This window comes from Poecile atricapillus, chromosome 11 (genome assembly GCF_030490865.1).
Source record: "Poecile atricapillus isolate bPoeAtr1 chromosome 11, bPoeAtr1.hap1, whole genome shotgun sequence".
NCBI classification, from domain to species: domain Eukaryota; kingdom Metazoa; phylum Chordata; class Aves; order Passeriformes; family Paridae; genus Poecile; species Poecile atricapillus.
Window position 1 is genome coordinate 18,895,329 of NC_081259.1, and position 15,090 is coordinate 18,910,418.

At 46.7% G+C, this 15,090-nt stretch overlaps 1 protein-coding gene across 2 annotated transcripts in view; it reads left to right on the forward strand.

The window, feature by feature from the left end:
* The window catches only part of NPTN (neuroplastin), a 39,543-nt gene that overhangs the window by 4,983 nt on the left and 19,470 nt on the right, over positions 1 to 15,090 (forward strand). The window lies entirely within an intron of this gene.

Consider the following 15,090-nt stretch of genomic DNA (forward strand, 5'->3'; position numbering starts at 1 on the left):
TGCTGTGCTTGGGTCACTTGTGGCTGAGGTTTCCTGATGTTCACCCAGAGCAGTTTAAGGGTTGCAGGCAGCTGGTTGATGTTCTCCCAGCATCCCAGGATGGTTGGACTTGGAAGGACCTTGAACCACATCCATGGGCAGGATGAGTTGTCCCAGTTCTCCAGTGCCCGCTCCAGCCTGGCCTGGGACACTCCAGGGATCCAGGGACAGCCACAGCTGCTCTGGGAATTCCATCCCACACCCTCACCATCCTCACAGGGGAGATGTTTTTTCCCAATATTTAACCTAAACCTGCTCTTTTTCACTTTTTAGCCATTCCCTGTGTCCTGTCCTTCCATCCCTGTCTCTCTCCAGCTCTCCTGGAGCCCCTTCAGGCTCTGCAAGGGGCTCTGAGCTCTCCCTGGAGCCTTCCCATCTCCAGCTGAACATTCCCAGCTCTCCCAGCCAGGAATAAATGCCAGAGAGGAAATAAATTGATGTAAATATTGACATAATTAACATAAATCCTGCGGAATTGAGCAGAGTCAGGAACATTTCTGGAGCTGAAGATGTGCAGTCTGTACTGCCCAGGCAGCTGGGTCTCCGCTTCCAGGGATTCCCAGGAATAAACTGGGAATTCATGATGGGAGATTTGATTTGATTCATTCGATTTGGGCCACAGAAACCAGGAGCTGAGCACTGCAAAAGATTGGGAAAGAAATCTTTGGGAAGCGTTTCCCGAATCCCAGAGCACCCAAAAACTCAGGGTTGTGACTCAGAGCCCAGCTGCACTTTGGGATGGGCTTTTCCTTGTTTTTGTGGGAATTGGGAAGCTCTGCCGCATTTTCCTACCGGGAAGCAAAAAAATATCCAAATCTGTTCTTTTCTGATGTGTGATCCACCCCTACAGAAACAATTCCTCTTTGGAATTTCTTTATTTAAGGTCAAATAAAGGCAAAAATTCCCTTTCTAAAGGTGAAGTCTTTAAAGGGGACGGAAATTTCAGGTGCAGGGATTTGCTCTGGGATGCACTGGGTGAGGAATTCAGGCTCCAGGGGCTCCATTCTGCCATAATAAATGGAATATTTGGTGGTTTTATTCCCTCTGGCCTAGAAACCGAATTATTTGATATGCCACCCATCCTGTAATCAGGGAATTCGCCCTGCCTTTGTTTTTTTTTTTTAAATATTTTGGTTTTATCCCATTTGTGCCAATTCTTTATGCAGAAATGCTGTGTGTAACCCCTGGGTGTGGCAGAGCTTTTCTCAGGCACGAGGCTAATTCAATATTTCCATTCTTTTTAACTATTTGTAATTAGATCTATTTTTTTTTTGCCCCCATTATGACTCCAAACCTTTTTTATCTGACAGGGTTTTCAGCACTTTGAGCTTCTGTTCTCACCCCAGGCTCTGAGCTGAGGCTTTGGGGTCTCAAAATTCCTATTTTTAGGGGTGATTCCGTGACCCCAATCTTGAGCCATATGGAGGAAAAGGGAAAAAAAAAAACAAACAAAAAGAGCTAAAAAAGGGAAAGAAAAAGTGGGGATTCCTGTCCCAGTCAGATCAATTTATCCCTGGGATAAATCCTCCAGTGCTTGTGCCGGGCTCTGTGCAGGTATTTAAAGAAAATACCTTTAAAATACCTTTTAAAATAAATACCTTTTAAAATAAATACCTTTAAAAATACCTGTTAAAATACCTTTTAAAATAAATACCTTTTAAAATAAATACCTTTAAAAAATACCTTTTAAAATACCTTTTAAAATACCATTTAAAATACCTTTTAAAAATACCTGTTAAAATACCTTTTAAAATAAATACCTTTTAAAATAAATACCCTTTAAAAATACCTGTTAACATACCTGTTAAAATACCTTTTAAAAAACCTTTTAAAAATACCTGTTAAAATACCTTTTAAAATAAATACCTTTTAAAATACCTTTTTAAAATACCTCTAAAAAAAACCTTTTAAAAATACCTTTAAAATACCTTTTAAAATATCTTTTAAAATTACTTTTAAAAAAACCTTTTAAAATACCTTTTAAAAATACCTTTTAAAATAAATGCCTTTTAAAAATACCTGTAAAAAAAAACTTTCAAAAACACCTTTAAAATACCTTTTAAAATACTTTTTAAAAATACCTGTTAAAATACCTTTTAAAATAAATACCTTTTAAAAATACCTGTTAAAATACCTTTTAAAATAAATACCTTTTAAAAATACTTTAAAAAAAAACTTTTAAAAATACCTTTAAAATACCTTTAAAATACTTTAAAATACCTTTTAAAATACCTTTTAAAAATACCTTTTAAAAAGACCTTTTAAAGCTGCTGTAAAATTGCTGCACAAGTGGGGAGCTGGAGGGACCCCTCAGTCCCCCTGAGAGGGGACAGCTTTTCCCACTGGCTACAAACCCAGAAAATTCTGTCTAGAAAACAGAAACAGAACCTTTTCTTTCTTTCTTTTTTATTAATTATTATTTCTTATTTATTAGAACCCCAATTTGTGTTTGAGATTCTGTTCAGGTCACTGTTTCTGTTCCTCTCAAACACCACAAAACCCCTGCAGAGCGATTTAAACATTTTAGGCACCATATTTAAAATTTGAATAAATTTAAATAAATTAAATTTATAAATAAATTTATTGAAATTTAAATAAATTTTATATTTACACCGAGCAAAGGAAGTTTCTTTCAGTAATTTATTATTTTTTTTTTTCCTATTTGAAGAGTTCAGATCTGTTTGACATTTAATTGGATTTTTGACTTTTTTTGCTGGGAAAAATTCTGGGAGCAGGGAAATCTCCCTCTCACCTGGAAACCCCCCCAAAGCTCAAAAATAACCAAAAAATGACATTTTGGGGGTGGTTTTTTTTTGCCTTTCAGCACAGAAATTGTGTGAGGTGTGAGGGGTGGGTCCAGGGAGGTGATTCCTGCCCAGGATTGGAATTCCAGCTGGGAATTGAGGTGTGGGATGCTGCGAGGTTATTTCTGGCTGGATATTTCTGGCCCCGTAATCTCAGCGGTGTCAGTGGGCCACGGAGATCAAACCTCGCGGGGCAGGGAGGAGCTGGGCTCTGCCACAGCCCCTTTTCAACTGGCAGCTCCGGTTTGAATTGAAAATTCTAAATTCAAATTTAATTGTTAATTAATTTTAATTTTTAAATGGATTTTTAATCTTTCCCCTCTTTCCTGGCATTGGAATTCCATCGTTCTCCTGCCACGTGGATGGGGGAAAAAAATACTCCTAAAAACATGTTTTTTAACCTGGAGCTTGATTTTTAATGTAAAAATTAAAATTAAAATTTAATTGTTAACTAATTTTAATTTTTAAATGGATTTTTAATCTTTCCCCTATTCCTTGGCATTGGAATTCTGTCGTTCTCCTGCCGCATGGATGGGGGAAAAAATTCCACTAAAAACAAACTTTTTAACAGTCAGCTCCATTTTTAATTTAAATTCTAAAATTAAAATTTAATTTTTAATTTGATTTTTAATTAACTTTAATATTTTTAAATGGGTTTTTAGTCCTTCCCCTCTTCCCTGGCATTGGAATTCCATCGTTCTCCTGCCACGTGGATGGCAGGAAAAAAGTACCACGAAAAACAAACTTTTTAACTGAAAGCTCCATTTTAAATTTAAAATTTAAAATGAAAATGTAATTTTTAATTAATTTTTATTTTTAAATGGGTTTTTAATCCTTCCCCTCTTTCCTGGCATTGGAATTCCTGCCACGTGGATGGGGGAAAAAATACCACTAAAAGGACGCTTTTTAACCTGCAGCTTGATTTTTAATTGAAAGTTTAAAAGCAGAATTTAATTTTTAATTTGATTTTTATTTTTAAATTTGATTTTTATTTTTTTTATTATTTTAAAATTAAGGATTTTTAATCCTTCCCCTCTTCCCTGGCATTGGAATTCCATCGTTCTCCTGACACGTGGATGATGGGAAAAATACCACTAAAAGGGTGCTTTTTAACCTGCAGCTTGAATTTTAATTTAAAAATTGAAATTAAAATTTAATTGTTAATTAATTTTAATTTTCAAACAGGTTTTTAATCCATCCCCTCTTTCCTGGCATTGGAATTCCATCATTCTCCTGCCGCGTGGATGGGGGAAAAAATTCCACTAAAAACAAACTTTTTAACTAGCAGCTCCATTTTAAATTTAAAATTTAAAATGAAAATGTAATTTTTAATTAATTTTTATTTTTAAATGGGTATTTAATCCTTCCCCTCTTCCCTGGCACTGGAATTCCGTCGTTCTCCAGCCACTGAGCAGGGCCAGGAATTCCCTGCCGCTCCAAAGAGCTTGGAGTCGGAATAACTGCAGCATCTCTGAGCCCTGAATGGGAATTGAACCCCCCCTGCTGCCAGGATTTGCCAGGTCAGGGGCTTTAAATTCCCACGGAGGCTCCCAAACGCTTTCCCTGCGCTCAGCCCGGAATTATTTCCGTGGCGGAATTCTCCGGAGCCTCAGTTACATAATCCACAATTCAGCAGAGGGCATTTCTCGGGGAAGGTCGCGGGATAAAAACGTCCCTTCCCTCCCCGGGAGGCTCCGGTGCTTCCCGCGGGATGCAGAGAAGGAGGAATCCAAAGCGGCTTTGGCGGAGAGGAGCGGGATCAGCCGCGTTTGCTGGATCAGGAGAGGTCAGGGCGGATCTGGAAAAAACCCTTCGCTTATTTCAAATCCTCCCACGGCGCCATTAGAGAGCCGGGGCCAGCGTTTGAAGGAGCTCAAAATCCGTTCCCTTCCCAACCTTTGAGGCGTTCGTGGCGTCCCGGAGACGGAAAATTTGGGAATTTTTTTGTGCTGCGATATGGGGGCAGCAGAGAAATCAGAATTTAACCGAGCTCTGCTTCCCGTGCTGCAGCTGAATCCCTTCCCGCTGCTTTCCAGGATTTTTGGTTGTTAACGTGGAATTTTTTATGGCAGTTTCCAGGAGTTTTCCTGCCCTGGCTCTTGGTGCTTCGGAGGGATTCTTGTCTATTCCTTAGCTGCTGTAATATTCCTGTATTCCCTAAAAAAAAATGGGATTAAAGCGGTGGCTGCTGGCTGGGTGGATTTTTTCCTGCCGGAGAACAATTCCTGCCTTTGCTGAGCATGAGGTTTAATCCTTGGAAAAATAATTCCTTGGGCGAGGAAATCTCCTTGGGAGGGATCCAGCCCAGCACAAAGCTGCATTTTCCATGGGATCCCAGGGGATGTCACTCCCGGAGTTTCCCTGGAATGTAACTGGAATTCCCTGGAATGCCTTTGCCATCCGTGGTTTCAGGGATGTCAATTGTGGAATTGCCTCGGGAACTTCCCCAGACTTGGCTTTTCCACACAAAAAAAAATATGAGGGAAATGCCAAGCAGGATTTGGTGTCTTTTGCACTGAAATTCCTTAATATTTCCATTGAAATATGGGAAAAAATGTGCTTTTTAAGGTCTTGCTGTGGATCTGGGTTCATGGGAGCATTGTTATCCATCTATTATTTATTCCAAGGGTTCCAGGTAAAGATTTCCCACGCTTCCTGTAGAAGGGAATGTTTTCATATCAAGTCTGCAGGGGGATAAAAATGATTCTGTGCCCGGCATGTCCCAAAAAAGCACTTCCATAAACTCCATCACCTTGAAATTCCCAAGGCACAGAGCCCTGGAGTTGTGGAGTTCAGGGGAAGGGAGGGAAGGAGCTGGAAATTGGAGCAGGAGCTGTGACAAGGACTCAGCTCCCAGTGACATTCCGGCTGTGCCAGAGCTTTGTTCTTCCCACCAAATTCCCTCCCAAATCCCTGCACCTGGGGGAAACTTTGGATAAAAGCAGCCAGGGGCTGTGGGAGGGTCTCAGGCTGATCTGAGGGGCCTTTCCAGCCTGAATTCCCTGATTTATCCACAGGAATCCTTTCCAGCCTGAATTCCCAGCTTTATGGATCTGATCCCTGTACCCTGTCGCTGTTCAGGAATCTTTTCCAGCCTGAATTCCCTCATTTATCCCCAGAACAGATCCCTGTGTCCTTTCCCTGTTCAGGAATCCTTTCCATCCTGAATTCACAGGTTTATGGAACTGATCCCTGAGTTCAGGAATCCTTTCCATCCTGAATTCCCTGATTTATGGAATTGATCCTTGTGTCGTCCCTGTTCAGCAATCTTTTCCAGCCTGAATTCCCAGATTTATTCCCAGGAATCCGTTCATTCCTAAATTCCCAGATTTATGGAACTCATCCCTGTGTCCTGTCCCCCTTCAGGAATCTTTTCCTGATTGAATTCCCAGATTTATTCCCGTTCCTTCCTAAATTCCCAGATTTATGGAACTGATCCCTGTGTCCTGTCCCCATTCAGGAATCTTTTCCAGCCCGAATTCCCAGATTTATTCCCAGGAATCCGTTCCTTCCTAAATTCCCAGATTTATGGATCTGATCCCTGTACCTTGTTGCTGTTCAGGAATCCTTTCCAGCCTGAATTCCCAGATTTATCCCTAGGAATCCTTTCCAGCCTAAATTCCCAGATTCCCCCACCCTCAGGACCCTAATTAACGCCCTAATTAATTAGCAAGGGTACCTCATTAACTGGGGGGGGGTGGGCAGCTCCTTCCTGGACTTTTCTGGGATATTCCCATCAAATTGGCAATGTGGGAATAAACCAAAAACCAGCTCTTTGTGGGCCTTGCCTTTTCCATCTGTTTCTTTTCTTTGAAGAATTTAAAAAAATCTGAATTTTTGAATGAAAATCTGAATTAAGGATTAAAAAAAAATCTGAATTTTGAATGAAAAAAGCTGAATAATTTAGGGAAAGAAAAGCTCCTCCTAAAGGTGAAATAAAAATGGTGAAATAAAGGTGAAATATGAATTTTTAGGGCGCTGGTGTTGGGTTGGAATTGCAAAAATTCCTTGGAATTCCTTCGTTTTCCCCTCATTTTGGTCCTAATTTGTCCATTCTTTGGGTGGGATAAACCTGGTTTTGCTGTGTTTGAGCCTGGTTTAACATATTCCCTCAAACTGGGTTTTAGGGCAAAGCACTTTTATTTTTTAACCCCTTTTTTACACCAGAATGGATTTGGGGGAGATGAAAATTCTCCCTGCTCTGCTCCTCCTTCAGGGTCATTCTCTGGAATTCTTCTGTGCTTTGATGAAATTTGAGTTCCAAAAGGATATTTTAATAAATAGAAATATTAATATAAAAAATAATATGAATATAAATGAAATAAATATAAAAATTATAAATATAAATAAAGTAGAAATATATAACTAAAATTTAAATATAAATATTTGTACAAATATATTATATAAATATAAATAAAATAGAAAAAATAGAAATAGAGCTATAAATGTAAATATAAATATAAATATGTATTAATATAAATACAAATAAAAATAAATAAAATATATAAAAAAAAATATAAATATAAATATAAATAAAATATAAATAAATAGAAATATAGCTAAAATAGAAATACATATATAAATATAAATAAATAGAAATAGAACTAAAAATATAGATATAAATAAATATAATAATAAATAAATCTAATAATATAATATAAATAATATGAACAATAATTTCTGCACTTCAGGGACGACTGCCTTGTGTATTCTTAACCCTGGCAGATTTTACAAGAATTTCTGAGCCCTGAAAATCCTGGTTTTTCCTCACTGGGGGTTTCATTTTCTTTCCTCAACACAATTTTTTTAAGGCAGAGTTTGGAAAGGTGAGGAGCTCCTGGAATTGCGCTGGAATTTGGGTGGAATTCCCTGGTTTTAGGGGCATTAATGTCTCCTCATCTCCAGCTGAGGGGGATGAGATCAAATCTTGAATAAATAAAGCACTTCCAGAAGGGGTTTCAGGTTTGTCCCAAAGCTTTGGGATTAGACAGGAAACAGTCCCAAAAATCTGGGATTAAACAGGGAACAGTTTGAAAAATTTGGGGTTAAACAGGGAACAGTCCCAAATCTTTGGGGTTAAACCAAGCAGAGTCTCAAATATTTGGGGTTAAATAGGGAACAGTCCCAAATCTTTGGGGTTAAACCAGGCACAGTGTGGAGTTCTGGGGTTAAATAGGGAACAATCCCAAATCTTTGGGGTTAAACAAAGCAGTCCCAAATCTTTAGGGTTAAACAGAGCACAATCCCAAATGTTTGGGGTTAAACAGAGCACAATCCCAAATGTTTGGGGTTAAACAGAGCACAATCCCAAATCTTTGAGGTTAAACTGGGCACAGTCCTGAATCTTTGGGGTTAAATAGGGAACAGTCCTAAATCTTTAGGTTTAAACAGAATAGTCCCAAATCTTTGGGGTTAAACAGGGCATAATCCCAAATCTTTGGGGTTAAACAGGGCACAATCCCAAATGTTTGGGGTCAAACAGAGCACAGTGCCAAATGTTTGGGGTTAAACCGAGCAGTCCCCGAGCTTTGGGGTTGTACCGAGCGCAGTCCCTGGGCCATCCCTGCACTCTTTCTGTGGGTTTGGGTGTTTTATGGGGTATTTTATGGGGTATTTTATGGGGTATTTTGTTGGAGCAGGAGCTGGGCCAGCTGTGCAGGATGAGCCCAAGAAAGGCAAGGCCGGGCTGGGATCTGCCCAGCGTCACCCGCTCCAGGACAGCCTGGAATTCACCGGCTCTTCCCTTCCCAGCCCCCCTGTGCTGCAGCCTCGGGAAAAATTCTCCTTTTCCCTCCTTTTCTTGGTTCTTTTTCACCCAATGCTGCCCTGGGTAACTGCAATGTTTGTTACTTTGTATGTAAGGCTGCTGGTCACTGGGGTCAGTGGGGGTCAGTGCTGGTCAGTGGGGTCAGTGGGGTCAGTGCTGGTCAGTGCTGGTCACTGGGGTCAGTGGGGGTCAGTGGGGTCAGTGCTGGTCACTGGGGTCACTGGGGTCAGTGCTGGTCAGTGGGGTCAGTGCTGGTCATTGGGGTCAGTGCTGGTCAGTGGGGTCAGTGCTGGTCAGTGGGGTCAGTGCTGCTCAGTGGGGTCAGTGCTGGTCAGTGGGGTCAGTGGGGTCAGTGCTGGTCAGTGCTGGTCACTGGGGTCAGTGCTGGTCAGTGAGGTCAGTGGGGTCAGTGCTGGTCAGTGCTGGTCACTGGGGTCAGTGCTGGTCAGTGCTGGTCAGTGAGGTCAGTGCTGGTCAGTGCTGGTCAGTGCTGGTCAGTGCTGGTCAGTGCTGGTCAGTGGGGTCAGTGCTGGTCAGTGCTGGTCACTGGGGTCAGTGCTGGTCACAGGGGTCAGTGCTGGTCAGTGGGGTCAGTGCTGGTCAGTGGGGTCAGTGCTGGTCAATGCTGGTCAGTGCTGGTCAGTCCTGGTCACTGGGGTCAGTGCTGGTCACTGGGGTCAGTGCTGGTCAGTGCTGGTCATTGGGAGTTGTGGCCATTTGTTATTGGAGCCTGTGGCTGGTGGTCATTACAGGCTGTGGTCATTAGGGGGCTGTGGCCATTGCTCACTATGGGCTGTGGTCACTCGTCACTGCAGCCATTGGTCACTGTGGTCACTGGTCACTGTGGCCATTGGTCACTGCAGTGCTCCGAGTCCATATTCCCGTTTCTAAAGCTCATGGATTCGTCTCTCATCCTAAAACAAGGCAGGAATCCTCGGAGAGAGGTGACAGGCTCGGAGTTTTCCTGCTGTGACCCTGTCCCTCCCCAGGCCGAGGTCCCCAGCGCCAGGACGGGTTTTGCTCCATGATCTGTCTGGGCCAGCTGTGTCCTAATCCTGAATTTTTAGGAGGGGCCTGGTGTCGAGGCCCCACTGCTCTCCTAAATATCTTTGGAAATGGGATTGCAGGACAGCTCGGCGGGGCTCTGGGGCGGGAGGATTCAGGAGGTCCAGGGGAAGGATGTCAGAGATGCCAAGCACTGGTGTCAGCCCAGCAGGGGAATGCTGAGATTCCTGCGGGCTCCTGACAGAACGACCTTTTGGCCTGTGAGGGTTCATTCCGCTGAAATTCCCTCTTTCCTGGAGCTGGGGTGATCGGCTCCTCCGGGAAAACGGGTCACTGGTGTCTTGGGGAATTGCCTGCCCTGGAAGCCCAAAATAGACGGGAGAGGAGGTCAGAGCAGAGCTGGCACAGCTTTGGGATGTTCCCCCTGGTGTCCCCGTGGGTGGCTCAGGCACAGGGAGCTCCCCAGAGAGCCCTGCCTGACCAGGAGCGTGGCCCTGGCACATCCCGGCATTCCTGGATGTCCTGGATTCCTGGAGGAGGCCTGGCAATCTCTCGGTGAGGCTCTGCAGGGGCAGCTGCTGGGGAAAGCAGGAGCAGCGGGAATGGCAGGAATTCCCTGCCCTGCACCCCTGTTCTGTGTGCCACAGCTGTCCCCAGGACAGTGCCAGGGCTGTCCCCAAGCCCTGTTACTGCCAACACCAGGGGTGTCCCCAAGCTGTGTCACTGCCAATGCTATGAGTGTCCCCAAGCTGATACCATGGGTGTCCCCAAGCTGTGTCACTGCCAGTTCCATGGGTGTCCCCAAGCTGTGTTACTGCCAGTTCCATGGGTGTCCCCAAGCTGTGTCACTGCCAATGCCATGAGTGTCCCCAAATGTGTCACTGCCCATGCCATGGGTGTCCCCAAGCCCTGTCACTGCCAACACCAGGGGTGTCACCAAGCCAGTGCCAGGAGTGTCCCCAGCTGTGTCACTGCCAACACCAGGGGTGTCCCCAGCTGTGTCAGTACCAGGGGTGTCCCCAGCCGTGTCCCTGCCAATGCCAGGATTGTCCCCAGGGGTGTCCCCAGGGGTGTCCCCAGGAGTGTCCCCAGCTGTGTCACTGCCAGCACCAGGGGTGTCCCCAGCTGTGTCAGTACCAGGGGTGTCCCCAGCCGTGTCCCTGCCAATGCCAGGATTGTCCCCAGGGGTGTCCCCAGGGGTGTCCCCAGGAGTGTCCCCAGCTGTGTCACTGCCAGCACCAGGGGTGTCCCCAGCCTTGTCCCTGCCAATGCCAGGATTGTCCCCAGGGGTGTCCCCAAGGGTGTCCCCAGCCGTGTCCCTGCCAATGCCAGGATTGTCCCCAGGGGTGTCCCCAGCCGTGTCCCTGCCAATGCCAGGATTGTCCCCAGGGGTGTCCCCAGCCATGTCCCTGCCGATGCCATGTCTCTAACTGTTTTCTGCGCTGCTTTGTTGTGTGTGAGCTGTGTTGTTTTCTGCCGCTCTGTCACTGCGTTTCTGCTGCCCCTCCCTGCAGCCGGGTTTGTCAAGTCGCCCATGTCAGAAACTAAACTCACGGGGGACGCCTTTGAACTGTACTGTGATGTGGTTGGGAACCCCACTCCAGAGATCCAGTGGTGGTATGCAGAAGTCAACCGGGCTGAGGCTTTCAAACAGCTGTGGGATGGCGCTCGGAAGCGCCGTGTCACCATTAACACTGCCTACGGGGCCAATGGGGTGAGTGTGCTGAGAGTAACCCGCCTTACCTTGGAAGACTCTGGGACTTACGAGTGCAGGGCCAGCAACGATCCCAGGAGGAATGACTTGAGGCAAAATCCCTCCATTACGTGGATTCGAGCCCAGGCTACTATAAGCGTCCTGCAGAGTGAGTCCGGCCCCCCGGTAGTGGCACTGTAGTGTCTAGAGGCAGTGTGGTGTCCCTGTCCCCGTGTCCCCACCCTGTGCTGTCCTGCCACCTGTAGTGCTGACCCTGTGTGCCACCCGTGTCTCTCCTCCTTAGGACCCAAGCGCTTGGGGAAACCTCGGGATGTGTGTTAGAGCTTTCCGTGTCAAACCAGATTTGTGTTTGTTCCCTCCTCCCTTTAGTTTTGTAGGAGGTTTCCGGCCTCCCTGGCTTCTCCACCAGTGCCTTGCTCTTTGATTTTCACGTTCTTCCCGACTCTAACCGTTTTATTTTGATTTCTTCTGTTCTCTTGGAATTTCTGGGAATGCCTCCTCACCTGGTTTTGGTTCCATATCTGCTTCTGGATAAACCCTTCCCTTTCAGTTCCATGTGACCTTTCGTGCTCGGATTTTCCCATGAAGTTGTGGTGTTTCTTTTCCTTCCTGGCCAGCAGCATGTTCCTAAGGAGTTCTCTGATGCAGCAGCGCTGAGGAGGTGCAGCCATTCCTGATCCAGCCTGTGGTGGGAGGAGGAGGAGGAGGAGGAGGTGGGAATGTCCTGCCCGGTGCTGAGCCCAAACTGCAGCTCAGTGACTCCATGCAGGGTGCAGTTCCTGGCAGCAGCAGAGCTCTGAGAGGCTGTGCCCGGCCCAGAATCGCTTTTTGTTCTCGGCTTTCCTGCCTTTCTCATCCCAGGTGGATTTGGGAGTTGGTGTGGGCACAGTCAGTAGAGGAGGATCCCGGGCCAGAGGTAAAACTTGCATTTGCCCAAATGGCTGCTGAGTGCCAGGGAGAGGGAATTAAATCTGCAGTGTGCAGGTAGAGGAGAACTTGTTTTGTGTGGTTTCTCAGTGTCCTCAGCTGAGCTAAAGAGTGGTCTTGCTCCTCCTGTGCTCTGTGCACAAGTAACACTTTAATGCCCTACAGGGTACAAAATATCAACTCTGTGTAATGATTATTTATTTAAGCACCTTGAAAAATGCCCCCAAGCTGTCCCCAAAGGCTGGTGCTGCCATGGGCGCTGCTGGATCAGAGACCTTCCCTCGGGGAATGGGAACAGCGGCCGGTGTGGAGCTCCCGGGCGTTCCTGAGCTGCAGCCGCTCGGCCTCGGCCCACCCCTGGCCCCTCCCGTGTCCTTTTGGCTCCCAAAGGGCTGCAATGCTTGCATGGCTCCAGCAGCAGCTCTGCCACACTGGGACAAACCCGCAGCTGTGTCTGCTGGGGAGTGCTGCCAGCCCCAGAGCGCCCCGTGCCCAGCCTGGCACAGCCCCCCCAGTGGTTCTGGGGGGCAGGACCCCACTCCTGTGCAGAGCCAGCCTTGGGGGCCAGCCGTGGGAAGAGGTGTCCCTATGGAAAGGGGGTTTTTCCCTCCCTCAGGCCCTCAGGGAGTGAAGTTGAGGCTCTGTGGTAGCGCTGTGCCTGCTGCTGCCCCTGCTGAGTGCCTTGTGCCGGCAGAGCCGCTCTGGGAATGCTGAGCCAGCAGCAGGGGATCAGAGCACCCCTTTCCCGTGTGTGCCGGGCCAGCCCAGCTGCTCCTGCCGGGCAGGAGGAGTCCCTGGACACCAGCGCCCACCCCAGCATGCTGGAGGTGAAAAATCAGGGATGAGGTTTCCAAGGTGTCCCTGGGAATGGAGACTGTTCCCTGAGCCTGCCCAGCTGGCCTCAGCTGTTCCATGACGTGCCTGAGCACAGCTTGTCTTGGAAATGGGAATTGTCCGGCTCAGTGGAGCTGGAATTTCCAGGTGAGGGCGGTGGCTGCTGCCCTGCTGTGACAGCAAAGCCCCGCAGAGCACAGGCTCCATCCTGGCCTCCGCAGGGATCAGCTTCCTTTGGAAAATCTGGCACCCAGGAAGCGCCATCTGCCTTCCACCTCATTCCGGATTTGGAACCACAATTTCACTTCCCGGGTTTTTTTTCTTAGTTGCTGTGCTTGGGTTTTAAGTGTAAAAGCCGAGCTTACATAAAACGGGCGCTTCAGGTGATGTGTAAAAAGTGATTTTCTGGGTGAGCATCCTCCTCTGGCTGCTGCTGTCCCAGTGTTCCCATTGCAGTCTGTCCCCTGGGATTCAGTGAGGAGACCGATCCATCAATTTGCTTTTTTAACACCCAAATCAAAGTCACAGAAACACAGGTGAGGCTGGAAACGAGACTCGCAGCTGCCCTTCGGTTTTGCTACACTAAACCAAAAAGTTTGCAGGTCAACCACTGAGTTACTATTTCAAACACGCTCCAAAAATATTGCCAGAGCTCTGGGATTTTGTGGGATGATGAGCTCTTTGGGGGTGGAGAAGCACACAGGGCAGGCCAGCAACGGTGCGTGATACAGGAATAACACAACAATTTTGGGCCCAAACAATCCTTGAAAGGATTATAAATAAAATAAATGTATTTATAAAATGCCCAGCGTGGGAGAAATGAGGCAGAACCAGAGTGAAAAATGCGATAACACAAACAGCGACCGCAGTTTTTCTGTGGTTCAGGAATGATTTAAAGAGCTGGGGGAAGGAGGATTCTCAGAAAGGATATCCAGGACTGGAATGCTGCTCCAGATTAGCAGTGGATGGATATTTTTTCTCCCTGGGCAGTGAGGATGTGCCACGGGATACAGGGATGATGTTCCTTCCCTGTGTGGGAAGCTGGGATGGTTCTGACACAATCTGCATTTTCTGTTCTCTGGTTTTGTTTCATAACCTGCATTCCAAAGGCTCCGTGGATCACAAATTTATATCCCAAACCCCAGGGCATGGCAGACTTCCCAAGAACCAAGACTCCCCCAGATGATTTGCAGAAACTGGGGAGATGTCTGCTGCTTCCTCATCCTCCTGCATCCAGAGGGGAGGACCTCTGGAATTCCCTGCCCCACAGCCAGGATTTCACCCCAGGCCGGGCACACATTTACACACCGAGCCTCTGGGCTCTGCAGACCGAGCTGATGCTAAAAAACATTTTTTTGGGAAGACTTAACAGCCAGAACTGCGAAATTTTTAAATCCTCGTTGATTTTATCACTTCTGAAAGGCTCTGCCCTGAAAGGTGGGGATTTGGTGTTGCCAGGTGAGGCTGTGGAATGGAACAGCCCCAAAGCTGGAACTCCCAGGCTTGAGGTTTTGTTCTTTATCAGCACTGGTGTTCGAGGTTGCTTTAGGCACGGAGCAGCCGCAGCTCTGATTTTACCCTGCTGTGTATTCCAGGCTCTCAGTGGCTTTCCCCACTTCCAGCCTCCAGGGAAAGCCTTTGGAATCTCCTGGGTGCGTTCAGGGACGCAGCAGCCTTAGGGCAGGGGCCAAAACCCAGAATATCAGCGAGAAACCAAAATTTGAGTGCCGTTTCTATAGAAAAAAAGAATTTGTTTGAAACCTCAAGGAGAAGACTGAAATGCCAACCAGCAAGAAGCTTCCGGAGGAGTAACCGGAGAGTCGCCGGTGTCGGGAATTCGTTCCCCAAGGAAGCACTAATTAATGAATGAATTAATTCCGTGCAGGGCGCCGAGCTGTGTGGTTGTGTGTCCCGCAGTGCCAATCCCCCGTGTGGTGCCCTCCCCTGCCCTCCCCTGCGCCCCTGTAGAGTAGCGGGCAGCCTCCCCCGGCCAGCTCTGA